Below are 13,327 nucleotides of genomic sequence, written 5' to 3'. Positions count from 1 at the left end.
ACATGCCCCTCGGAGGCTGGCACCGGCAGCACCGGACCCGGGGGCTGCGGCTCGGCTCGGCCCGGCCCGGCCCGGCCCCCCCGCGGCTGCTGGCCGCGGCAAAGTGGCCCGGGTGCTGCCCCGCCGGTTTTACCGGGAGGGGGCCAGTGGCCCAGGGCAGGCGCTGGCGCCCCGGCGGGCGGGAAGGGGGAGGCAGGGGGCGGGGGGGGCAGCCCCCGGGGATGCGCTTGGCTGCCGGCGGCGCGTCCCCCGGTGCGGCAAGGCTGGGCTGCCCCAGCTGCCCTGTGAGGCGTGCGTGTGTGTAAGTAACGTATCGCGAGTTCCCTGAACCATCAAAGCAAACCCCTACCCAACCCTTCCCTCTCCCCTGCACCAGACAAAGTGCGGTTATTTAGTTTGCCCTCTGGTATGTAGCCCAAGCCCGAAATCTGTCTATTCCCTGTCTTTTCCGAAGGGATGGCTGTGGTGCAGCTGGCTGCAGGTCTGCACGCTCCCTCCTTCTGCAGCTGCGGCTTGGGAGGGCGAGCAGCCAGTCCCACCTTAGCATAAACCTCCTTCCTTTCTTCATTACTTTATTTTGATCAACTCAACCGTGCTACAAGTGTTCTTGTCCTGTGATGATAATTTCATCGACGGCTTATGTAAGGGTTGGGTAACACATACATACAAACAGCAGAACATATGGTTGTTGCAAGATAGCAATGTGCGCCTACTTCATAAAGCATTACAATGACTTGTATTATATTCCAGTTATAGTTGGTAGATGATTTACAAGCCATCCCAAACTGTCAAAAATATTGTAATGTCCCCTACAATTTCGTCAAAAGCTTGCTAATTTGATCAAAAAAAAAATTAGATTGATCAGGGGGGAACCTATTCCTATTGTTAGAGGGAGCTATGGACCCAGGTTTGCATTCCTCTCAAAATTGACCTTTGGAGCATTCAATGACTTTAGAATCAAGCTCTGTGACTTGGATTGATTTCTGAAAGTTTGGCCTTTACTGACACTGGGTGCCACAAAACCTGAACTTTAAGGGGCCAAGTCCCTGGGGTGTGCTCCTTATGCGGTAAGGATGCTGTATGGGCAGCATCCTGAGCAAGAAGCACTGAGCAAGGGAATGAGAAGTGATGAAGGAAAGGGATGTTTCCCAGATCCCACCTTCTTAGAAAGGTAAGTGCTATTTTGAGATGGGCATTCTCATTTCAGACTGCTCTCTTGAGGTTTACACTGAAGCTGTCTTTCCTAACAGAGGGCACTGGTGTGCCTGTCCCTCTGGCACATCAGGGCTCAATCATTTGGACGGGAAGTGGGTCGGCCTGAGTGCTAGACTTGCCTCCCTGAAGAAGAGCCCAGCTGGCATCTCCCACCTGCTAGGAGTTTGCTCTGTACCCCTGTGTTGCAAAGTGTCCTTCAAACTTCTGTTTCGGAGAGGAAGACCAAGGAATTGGAGACCTGCCACCTTCCTTTGATGGGGCAGGCGATGCTCATTTCTGACTGGAGGCCCTGTCCATGCAGTGAGAACCAGCGGGATGTCTGGTGTTGGGGCACCGATGCACTCTGCTTCCGTGGAGGAGCTCCGTGGTGCTTTTGAGACAGTACTGCTTTTAAAAGAATTCAGGACTTTTTGGAGGAGGGGTCCTGGGCCACAGAGAGGTGTCACAGCCTGATAGCACATTCACTGGATGCTGACTTCTGGTCCAAGGACTACTACTAGATGGTAGGTAGGTCATGAAACTCAGGCCTCCAACATTATAGCCGAGTAAGGTATACGCTGGGATTTTTTTTTCCTCTTGCATTTCTAAGGGAAAGCAGCCACAGTGAGTGTTTTTCTCCAGAGCTCAAAAGCTTGCTATGGCAACTGAGTCCTGGAGTGTATTTTCCAAATCCAGCCGCTCACAAGGTATGGTTCTGGGAAAGAGAACCACCACCAAAAAAACACCAGGTGGGGTTCCAGAGGTAGGTCTAACTTGGGACAGTTTTTATGAGTGCAGAAGTGTGCACTCCTTTCACAAAATTACTCTTGTGATAGGATAAATCACTCTCTGTTGTAAGCATTATTTTAAATGGAGCCATGACCTCTGCTCCTCTAGAGCTGTCCCAGAGGAAAGTGTTACCCACCCCATGTCCACATGTGCATCCAGATGCTTTTTGGCACGTGATTTTTACAATACTGTCTCTGAGACCAGGAATGCTTACGTGAATGCTTGAGCTTATTGAACCTCCTTGCATCAAAATTGGAGGGTCAGGATAAACTGTAGGCCTTTGCTAGCCAGGCTCATTCAGCTGAGCTCACCTTATCACCCAGTGCAACCTTTGCAAAGTGCATGTCTGTGCTCACCAGCCTAACTACTTCAGTGGACTGATGTCCATGGTCTAACTTGCACAAGCCGCCTCTGGGGGTACTGTGTGTGCACAGACTGCCTTTTCCAAAAATCACGTTGAAGGTGTGTTAAAACATCCCTTCCAAGGCGCATAAGAATAAACCTGTTTGAGAAAGCCACATACAAGAAGAAAAGCATGACTTTTTCAGTCTGAAGTGAAGCTATTTTTGATAACGAGTGGGGTACCACAGTACAAAGATAATTGGCATGTTAGAAATACCAGGTTCTCTAGACCTATTTATACATTTAGTAGCAAATTTAATTTGTGCACAATGTGCACAACCTAAGGTGAATGTTTTTTTCCAGTTACTTATGTCCTTTTGATCTGTGCTTAGCAGAACTACAGATGGTTACATGTGCTATAGTAGTCCTGTCTGCTGGAGGATATGTGGAAATGTTAAACAAATTGACTTTGCCGTTTGAAACTTTTTTCTTTGATGGGGAACCAGTGGTTGACAAGAGGAAATAGCAAAGTTGAAAGGAAAACCAAAAAGGCATATTCTGGAAGCTTGCTTCTATGACTGTTTTTTCAATCATTTCTCTCTCCCAGTTCTCTTCCAACCAACCAACCAGCTCTACCTAAGTGCAAGCAAATGGGTATTTTTCAGAGGTCACAGACTTACGTAAGCGGTTGGATGACAAGTGGTAATAGGAGTGGTAGAGCATGATGGCTTTTTCACCCAGTGCACCAAGAGCTAGAAGAGAGACTCATCAGTTGTGGGTGTTCGGAGACAACATGGAATTTGGGGAACCCATTAACTCAGTTAAGTGGAGAGGCTGGCTTGAAAGACATTGAAGAAGGTGGAGGGAGTTTGAACAAAAATGAAAGCTCAGCAATTTTCCAGTCTGAGAAATGAGATTGGAGAAGCAGTGCCTCTGCGTACCTGCCTTCCAAGTTAAGCCAAGTGTGGAAGCCTCATGTTGTCTTGGGTTTACTTTAACGAGTGTGAGGGCAGTCCTGCTACAATGCAAGCGTGCGGCCAGCAAGACATGAAGAGCCAGTCTGAAAGACCACAGACCTTGAGCTAAAGCTGGGCTCCTGAGTGGCTTGCCAAGTCAAGCTTAAAAATATCTTTGCGAGTGAATTGAAAACTTCACCTGGAATTTGAGTTAGAGGCAAGATTTGTATTATACCGAGAGTTAACTCTGCAGGAATAACTGGTCCTGAGTCACCAGCGTGAGTCACCAGGCCAGTTCTTGAGTGGCCTCAGCATAGTTCTTGCCTGGTTTAGTGACAAAACCAAGTTTCTTATTGTCACTGATACTTGTTACAGCTGCAGAACCAAGGCAGCTATTGGAAGAAAAAGTAAATGCATTTGTCTCGTTTAATTTTGACAGGCATGTTTTCTGACTGTTAGGATCAGTCACGTAATGCTGTTATGCAAAGCTCAGCAAAGACGTAGTCTGGAGGTAATGCTTCTGCGCTCCTGTAGTTGAGAACGGAGATCATTATTACCAGTGGTCATGGATATGACTATCAGATCCCAACAGTTAGGCAGATTTGCTGTAGCCTGTGAGCACCCTTGCTGTGCACCGAGACTTTGGAGAAACAAGAAATGTGCAGTCTTTATAAATGCTTTTTTCTTTCCTTCCCAGAGTCCCTTTTCAGAAGAGAATTGTGCTTCAAAAGAGGAAGCAGTTGTAGTATTCGAGAAGGACTTGGAATATGAATTTAATAATCCTTCTGCTTAGAAAGAGTGTCTGGCAGAAAAAAAGTAGAGGGAGTTTGAACACATTTCACTGAGAGCCATAGTTAAGACTGGAAATTGGATAAAGACAGTACAAATTCTTTACAAAAGACTAATACTGCATCTGGATAGCAAGGCCTGTTTTGGTGCCAGGCCCTAACCTTCAGTCTGTTGTAAATTTAGCCCGATTCTCAGAAATACTAAGTACTTGTGCTTCCCATTGGTCGTTTTTCAGGAGCCTGAGTGTTTTACTTGTTGAGGGCCACCTTTGCTAATTGAAATGTAAAAGCTTTACACTAACATGAGTGTCACCTTCCTTGAAGAACAGCGTTCCTTGGATAGGTGTAGGTCCACACTTGCCTCTCTATGAAGAACCTAATGTTGTTTGCTTGCATCGTTCCAGGGTAGGTGCCAACATTACCGAGTTAACGCAAAACCAAATTCGTATATGGCAGTGGGAAAGTGGCAGAGATTTGTGACCGCCTAAAATCATGGTTTGAGCAGTGTGTGTGACTGCGGGACAGGATGTGCAGAAGCAGATGCCCTCAGCAAAGATGAAACGGTGTCTCTGCGGATCAGTTGAGGTGCGGATGGTCAGCGCATGCAACCTGCCAGTTGTTTTGGATGTCAGAGTTGTGGCATGCATGGTGTTTGTGTGTGCGTTGAAAGTTTCCTGAGATCTTCAGTAAGCTAGTGGTGTGCATATGGGTGGTAGAGCTGATCTGATAGTCGTTTGTCTCTCAGAGAAATTACGGCAGTCTAGTTAAGTCAAAACTGGAATCTGTATCATTACTCCAACTTACAGTACCTTTAGGTGAGGCTGGTGGCAACAGCCATTTATTAAGAATACTTAACATTTTCCATTGCTAGACCCATGCTAGATCCAATTCAGGCCAAACATTTATTGGAAAACTTTGGTCAAAATGGTTATGCCAGCTCCAAGGGCAAGACCAAGAAAAATACATTGCTTCGCCCACATTAGAAATTCTTGTGACCTTTCCTTTGGCATACCCCAGCATCCCAGCACCAAGACAAGAATTCAGGAGATGGGTTTCTGTCTCTGAGGTGGGGCTGGGGAAGGAGGAGGGGGTGCCCTTCCCATCAAAATCCACCCACCTCTGTCCAATTCTAAGCCTTTGAATCATAGCTTGCCTATGCTAGCTAGGGACTTAGTCCTGCCTAGCAGCTAGAACCGCCAGTGAGGATATATCTTCATGGAGAAGACTTCAGCTTTCCGCATTTGCTGCATGGGCTGAGCACCTGCAGTCCCCCGACCTACAGGAGTGCTGGGAGCGATGTTCCCAGCTGCTCTGGGGCACGGCGGGGGCAGCTGCCGGACCACCGGTGCAGGGCGGGCAAGCGGAGTGGAGGAGGGAGCAGCCCGCTTGGATGTGGAGAGGGAAGGAGCTGCAGGAGGAAAAGATACCGTCCTTGGGTCTGACACATACACACGGGGGGAGCTGAGGGCTTACACATCCAACATGAAGTCCTCCTCACTATTTTTTTGCATGCTTGGATTTTTCAAGTTCCTCATTCAACTTAAGGTGGCTTTGAGGTTTTTTGTTGTTGCTGCTGTTGTTTGTTCACTCTATATGCTGTCGGACCCCTTAAAGACCCACACTAAACTGGGACCTCTCTTTTACTGGGTGCTGCTAAAATGCTCTTCCATGCCTCAGTGAGCTTGCGGGATAACTAGACAAAACAAGGAAGGTGGCCATGTCGGAACTGCAACTGGAATGTGGCTGTTGCTGGCTCCTACTGGAGTGATTAAACGGGAACAGGGCCACATAACTCCTCCCTCCCTTGAAAAACAAAAACTGTGGGCACTCGTACAGAAAACAACCCCTGTCTCTGTTTGTCCTTGTCTTGCTGCAGTTTTTTTCTGTGAAATCAGGATTTTTTTTTTTTTTGCAGTATCATAAGTTAACATAGGCGTGAGGTTCAAAATGGAGTAGTCTTTATTGAAACGAGGAATGGGCAAATGTCCTGTCTGCCTGGAAATCTCCTTAAGCAGAGGTGTAAATAAAAAGCCATTTGTAAGTGCAGTAGAACAGAACGACTGGTTGCTAAAAAGAGCTTTTTTAAGGTTTTCATTAAGTGACAGCTGTGATTTATCCTGTTTTTTATCTTTTTGAGACAATTTGGAGTCAAGTACAGAATCACTGGACATTAAGATTTCAGAGGGAAGCCTGCAAGAACATCCGTCTTCATCACAGCGTCCAGTAATTTTTAATCACCTAGGGATAATTTTAAAACAGGCTGCAGGTTTCTGAAACATTCATGTGAGCAAGTCCTTCAGTTTGCTGGCTGCTGAGGGTAGGAAAGTCCTCCAGTTCACAGGACAGTCAGACCAAGGGGCAGGGTGAGAGTGAAAACGCTGTTGACACCTTCTCAGACATGGTCTTCAATGAGTAAAAACATTAAATAACTAGCGTTTGAAGTTCCCGGAGGGACATGCTGGTGGAGTGTTTCACTTCAGACACTCTCTTACGAGTTCAGCTTGACTGGAAATGTTTAATATCCAAGAAAAAGAAAAAAAGTTCAAAGGATTTTTTTTTTTCTCCTCTTGAAAATATTAAATTCAGGGAGTGTGATTCCAAGGGGAACGAAGGAGGCAAATGGAAAACTTTTTGGCGGCAGGAGCTGGGGTTTTGCGTTCAGCTCAATGGCTTTTTTTGGTCTGCGTGCAACATGATATCCTGTGAGCGCCAGGCTTGGTTCACTCTGAAATTTCAGGGAAAGTTTCAGAACCCTTTTAACTTTGGGAGATCGTCAGCAGGTAGTGCTCATCACAGGCTAGTGTGGAAAGCAGAAGAGAAATAAAACCTGCGCCTGCACCCTTGAGTCCTGCCACCTTGGGCCACCTGCACTAGGGTCCAGGAGGTCTGCAGCCACTTCTCCTTGCCCCCAGGATGGGGCACGGGTCCTGCCTGGATCCTCCGAGCGATACTCCCAGGTAAATACTTGCCACTGGCAAATTTCCAGCTTAATAAAACCCAGCCAGGTCAGCTCTGCCTCTGTCCCGGGGCAGCCCGAAAAACTGACACAAGCGACTGAGCTGCTGAGAAAGAAGGTGAAATGGCGGCGACCTTGGTGGGGGGGGGTCATGGGACCAGTGGGTGGGAGGAGGATGGCAGTCAGCTCCTCTCCCTCAAAACCTCTGAGCTGCCAAAGGCTGCGCACCTCGATGCTGGTGTGTGCCCGACCGGGGGGGGGTCTCATTCAGGGCCGGGTCAGGTTGCGGGCTTCCCACCACAGCCCTTCGGAGGTCTTTCACGGCTCCCTGCCACCCTGGGCTGCCGACATGGTGCTCATGTGGGGCTGTTGCCTGTGCTTCCGAAATCCTTCTGCTTGCCTTCGCGTTGGGAGGAGAGGGAGTCCAGCCCCCCGGCTCGAGGAACAGCAAGTTCACCTGCAGAGGAATGGCCACGGGTGCCCCAGCTCTGCACTGGGGTCCACCAGGGTAGCTGGCGGCCCATGGGGCGGGGGGGTGGCTTGCTGCCACTGGGGGGAAACCAGCAGCTCGGCCCCAGCCCAAATAACCATAACTTGCCACGTGCACGTTTTACATAATCACATTGAAATTAAAGCTGCTAAAAATTGGTCTAAACTGCATACATTTCTCCTCCGAATGTTTTGGCAGGAAAGTTTTCTAAGCGGTAAATGGAAATGACATAAACGGAAAGGCGATCCCCTGGCAAGACAGATCCAAAGCCTTCTGCTGTCTCTGCTCAAATTGAATAGCACCTCAGTGTAATAATCTTCATATTGGAGATCAATGAGGCTGTTTAAATAAATGAAGCATTCAGGTGTAGAAGGAAGTAAGGGAAGAGAGATGGCATTGGAATCAAAAGACTAAAATTCAAGCCTCCTTGAGCCCCAAGGAATGGATAAATCCATTAAGCTGTGAAGAAATAAGAGCTAGAAAGAGTCTGTCAGATCCATTCTAAAATTTATTACAAAATAAAACTTTGTTAGGGGCCAGAAAGCAAAGTGAAAGAAACAGCAATGTAGCAGGAGGGTACGGCTCTCCTAGCATGGCATTTGGTACATATGTGGTGCATCTGTAGGTGTCTCTGTTGGGAAGTTCGACACACCAGTAATTCCTTCTTCCAAAGTAAAAATGGATGGTTTACTTCTAATTTACTGCAGTGTCTTTGGAGGTGGCTGGGTTTTGTGCCAGCCCCTCAAGAAAAAAAAAAAAAAGAAATAGTTCAAATATACGCCAACAGGAATTAACAAGATTTTGGCTGTCTCTATAATGTATGAATGTGTGTGTGTGTGTATATATATATATATGTGCATTTCATTTTGCCCTGCAGGGATGTAATTCCAACTAGATATAATAGGACATAATACACACACTTAAACTAGAGCAGTAGAAGGAATATGTAGCAGAATTATTCTGCTGGCTGTTTTTGGAAATGTTTTAGCCATCTCCATGATGCCAGTGTGACTGTGTTCCTATGGGAACAAGCTGCCTCAAAGCAAGAGGCTTCTATAGCGAGAGTAGGTGAATCCTGGCTAAAAACTTGGGGTTTAGCACAAAACTAAATATTCTGTAAATGTCAAGTATTCTGCAATATTCTGATTAAATTTACTCATTTTCAAAACTAATTGAAAGAGTTCTTTTCTACTCTGCCAATGAGGCAAGATGCAATCAGCCACATTCAAACCATTGTTAGGACTAACTAGTGGATCCTCAGTAGTAAAAGCTTGTTCGCGCCTTCCTTGCAACCATAGTGTTACTTCCCAGAGCTGCACCCTAATGATGATACCCCTTTTGAAAAGCACCACACTGCAGGAGTAATCCCATAGGCTTTAATGGGACTACTGCTGGATTAAAGTACTATTCTTTGTGAGGGAGCATATTAGAATCTGGCTTTAAGTTAACGTTTGCCTTAAATGCATCTCTCCTCTGAGAAGCAAGGTCTTGTGTTGTGTATTGTAAGAGTTTTATGTTGCGTTAACGTTGACTTGCAGCAGGAGCAACGCTTAATAGAAGAAAACCCTGGAACTTCAAAGCTCTCTCGAATATGCCTTGAAAATAAGGGATTCTGGGGAAGAAAAGCATCGATCTGACCAGTCGGTCAGAAACCAGAGCGATTGCTGCAGATAGCTGAATACTTCTTTGATTCAATATTCTGAGTGTTCATTCCCTGAACTGAAGATGATCAAATATATCTGTGCTTTATTTTTAACTCCAAGCTGTTAAAATTGCCGGCAAAGTAGCTGTTATGCCCGTAAGTGATACAAAGGAGGCAGAATTTAACCTGCAGTTCTTTGCCAGCAGGTAATGAATGAATGGACTGGAAGTTACGGGGAGGCTGGGACTCAAATTTCGAGGCAAGATTGTAAGTTGGGGAAAACAGGCAGTTAAATGGAGTCAGATGTGGTGTACATCAAGGGTACAGATGTAAATGAAACCTCAAGTGTGGTCCCATCACGTCCCATCTGGTACTATGAGTCCAGAAATACAGGTTCTCTAGTGGAAAGAAATGAAACCAGGGTTTCAGAGTCGTATCTTCCAGTCCTGGTCTTATCACTTCTGTAACCACTGCTAAAATGTCTTCTCTAGCTCTATTCTCAGCACTGTTTCATCTATATCTTGTCTCTGCTGGTATAGTCCTACCTTCTGTCACTGATGCGCTAACATCAGTACAACTCCCTTTGCACCTCGCTTGAGGTGCAGAGGGTGGCCAGTGTGAGACATCCACGTGCTAAAGGCATAGGGACCATTTGTGTGTGCCATTTCCCCTGTCATCCTTAGGGCAGATGATGGTGAGATGGCTCTAAGAAGAAATCGTAAAGGTGCCTAAGACACCTTTTGATTTAAGGCACCAGTAAAAACCTCCAGGAAAAAGTCTTGATGGTGATATGGTAGGATTGACACTTGGTGTTGAGAAACTTGAAGCACATTTCAGGAGAGATCTGCCTGGACTGATTTATGCGGTACTGGTGTTAGGGACAACCTCAGCAGCTCCTAAGTGGCCATGAGGTCCCACCTCCATGTACAGTTTCACCTGAGTGATTGTTTATTTTTGGGGGTAGAAAACATGTTTGTGAGAAAAAGAAGTGAAGAAGAACAGGCTGTAAACAAAGGTTTAAAAATTGCAGAACTTCAATTAGTGTTGAAATTCCTCTTTCTAATTTCAAGAAATTCCCCGGTTTAAATTTTGTGCTGCTCTAAACAGCAATGACATGTTGTCACCTCTCCCTATTTTTGTTCTTAAGAAGGTACAGGAATTTTAAACTGACACCTAATCAGCATTTCAGTGGACCGAATGTAATATCTGATAATATATTATGAAGCATACTGTGCCTTTGGAAACAATCATTGGCAGTTTCTGTCTTTAGAAAAACCCTTACAGCTCACAGGAGAACCACACAGTGAAAACACGGGTGTGTTAATCCTTTGTAGGCTTGATAAGATGTGAATTTGTTTGAATAGCCATCTGCTGGTCTTGAGCCTTTAGTATTTGCTTGCCAACCAGAACAAGATAGGTGAGGGATATGTTGCTTTTATTGCTCTGTACGAAGCATACTTGGACTACGGAGAAAAGCAGGAGGATGATGGCCCATAAAGATAAGAAGATGACAAATGCAGGTAGGGTCATTTGTCCCAGAACTTCAAATGCTCAAATTCAGTATGCGGTTGTTTCCAACGTGAGTATTTTTAAAGGGCATCGAGCCAAGTAATTTTAGGCCAAATGTGTGGCTATTTAAGGAAATATATTACAGAGCATTAAGAGTGACTCCCATGAAACATCATTTTAATTGTGCCTGAATCTGTGCAGTTTTGCCCCAATTCAGAGCCAGAGGACAGCACACAGTGAGGCAGGACACTGTAATGCTCAGTGCCATGCAGACTGAGAGCCAAAGCTCTGAAAGGGGCAGATCACGCTCAGGGAGGATCTTTCTTTTCCCTCTCACCTTTGAATATTCGCTTGCAAGTGTTACAAAATACAAATGCAATAGCCTTGTGTGGGTGAAACCTAGAAAGAGCAACTCCGCACATGAAATATGCCAGCCCTGTTCACCATGCGCAGGATAAACCCTGTTTCATGCCAGGGTGCCCCACTTTGAATAGGGAATTTCCTCTCCCCAAATGACAGGGGCATGGGTCAGCGTTGCCCCGAGGGCAAGTGTTTTTAGAGGCGAGGAAGTGTGCAGGTGGAAGAGAAATGGTTTGCAAGAGAAGCAGGACTGAGTTTTCCTGTGAATGTGCCAGGATGGTGCTATGCCAAACGACTTCAGCATGGGGTTTGCTGGTTTTCCACCCGCCATGTGGACAAAGAGCCTTTCCCCTGGACATGGATGTGGTCCCTGACCTGGGCAGTGCTCCCTGCTCATCCCTCTGTCCTCCTGCAGCATCTCCTCTGGAAGCAGGGCAGCCCTGAGTGCGCAGCCGATGATGATTCCAGCAGGCTGTTTGAAGTCCATCAAAGTGATCTTTAACACAGTGTGACCAACTGAGAGGCTTTTTTTCTTTTGCATTAGTGGCACAAGGAAGAAAGCACATCGGATGCAGGACATGGCAACGCTTTGTCTTGTGCTGGAGCACGGGTACTTCAGCAGGACAGACTGCCAGAGGAACCTAATCTCTGCCTTCACTCTTCCTGACCAGAGCTAATGGAGCTGTTTTTCCAGTGAATTTCCAGCTAGGCTATTAAAATAAACTTCTCCCTGAAAGCTTCTGCCTTGAAGCAGCCACCCTGCCTCTGTATTTGCCTTTGTTCTATAACTCTCCCTGCTGTTGAATGGGGCTCTTCTCTCCCGGGCTATCCCCTGTGCAGCTGAAATTAACCCCTATGCAATCCTAGAGAGCACCAATACCTCACTTTAGTCACACAAAACCACTATTCTAAGGACTTAGAGGCACCCTGCCCCAGTGATAGTTACCTGAATGCCACCCATCAGCTGTATCACAACCTGAAGTGAACTGGATGTTGTGCTGTGACTTGTGCATACTTTGTCATTAAGTCACTAGGCAAGAGGGTTGGGTTTCGTCTGTTTTTATTTTGTTTTGTTTGTGTTTTAATCATCATCATTTGCAGCCAAATTCTAAAGTCCATGGTTAGGGCCCCTATGGTCAAACTTCCTTTAACTCTTGCTGGGGTGTGGGTGGGGATGGAAATTGAGTCACGACCTTATGATCTGAACATAAGCAAACAATCTGTTGTGGCAAACTCATGGGGGGGGGATAAAAAAAATATGATGATTCAAGGCAACAATATCCTCAACCTGAGATCATCATTTTCAAGAAGGCAGGGGGTAACAGCTGTCTGTTCATCAGAGGATTATATCTTCCTGCTGTTACTGCTGGGACCCTAAATAAAACCTCTAATGCCAGTGCAGCAGCGTGGCCAGGGAACGCAGCGATGGCAGGAATAAATCCCTCCCTTCTGCCTTGGGGAGGTTTCTGTGGACAGGGTTGTTTTTCTGGAGCCTTAACTAAATTATTTTTCCCGTTAGGTTCAGAACTTGGGTGATTCAAATAATCTCCCTCCTACCACAGATCCCTTTCTAAAATTATAGGTGAGTGGTCTCCATCCTGCTGAAGATGTAATTGAAAGGCATATACAAATACAGTGTTTAATTCCAAGATTTTCCTGTATTTTGGTTAAAAACCTGCTGGATTCTGAAGCTTAGGTTGTGCTAGATTTAAAAACACATGTCCATCCAAGAGCACAAAGTGAATGAATACGAGCATTAAATTCTGCTGACCATTCACTTGAAAATTTTTCCACCACATGTGATTCCAGGACAAATATTGATTGAATAATCTCCGTGTGTGTGAAGTGTGGCCTGACACCCAGAGCGACCTTTCTCTTCCGTGTCTAATCACCAGAGATAGCTGTAAGCTTCCTTTTGTATCAAAAATCTTGTTTCATAACCCAGCTCCGCTGCTCTTTGGAACCTGAGTTTCTCTGTTTGTTTGTTCAGCCAGTTGAGGTCTGCTGGGATATTTCTCTATTTGATTTGCTTGTTAGCTTTGTTGCTGGCTGAAATGGCCTGGGGCTGGTTTGTTCAAGGCTTTTTTTTTTTCTGGAAGAGTTGGTGGAGGGTTTTGTTCTCCACAAATTGGCCGGCATCGCTGCACGTGAGGTTTGCCTCGATGCCTGCTGCTCACCCACCCGGGTGGGTGGCACAGTGTGTATGCACACGCGTGGGCACCAAGTATCCACTGGGTCTCCGATGGGTTTTATCCGATGGGCCACCCTTTTCATTTATAAAAGCACCAGCTGATATTTTTA

At 46.1% G+C, this 13,327-nt stretch overlaps 1 long non-coding RNA gene across 2 annotated transcripts; it reads left to right on the top strand.

Moving 5' to 3' along the window:
• The first annotated feature begins 297 nt into the window (after window positions 1-297).
• LOC128142316 (uncharacterized) lies at window positions 298-11,783 on the top strand. 2 transcript variants are annotated; one of them, XR_008235348.1, is made up of 2 exons: window positions 298-7,026; window positions 9,054-11,783. It is a non-coding gene; the product is annotated as an uncharacterized LOC128142316 (long non-coding RNA). The 2 variants fall into 2 exon arrangements; XR_008235347.1 differs by having other exon boundaries at window positions 7,714-11,783.
• Window positions 11,784-13,327: the final 1,544 nt, after the last annotated feature.

Source organism: Harpia harpyja, chromosome 5 (genome assembly GCF_026419915.1).
Source record: "Harpia harpyja isolate bHarHar1 chromosome 5, bHarHar1 primary haplotype, whole genome shotgun sequence".
Taxonomy (NCBI): Eukaryota; Metazoa; Chordata; class Aves; order Accipitriformes; family Accipitridae; genus Harpia; species Harpia harpyja.
Note: the sequence above shows the minus strand (reverse complement) of the source record. Positions and strands in the feature narration are given on the sequence as shown.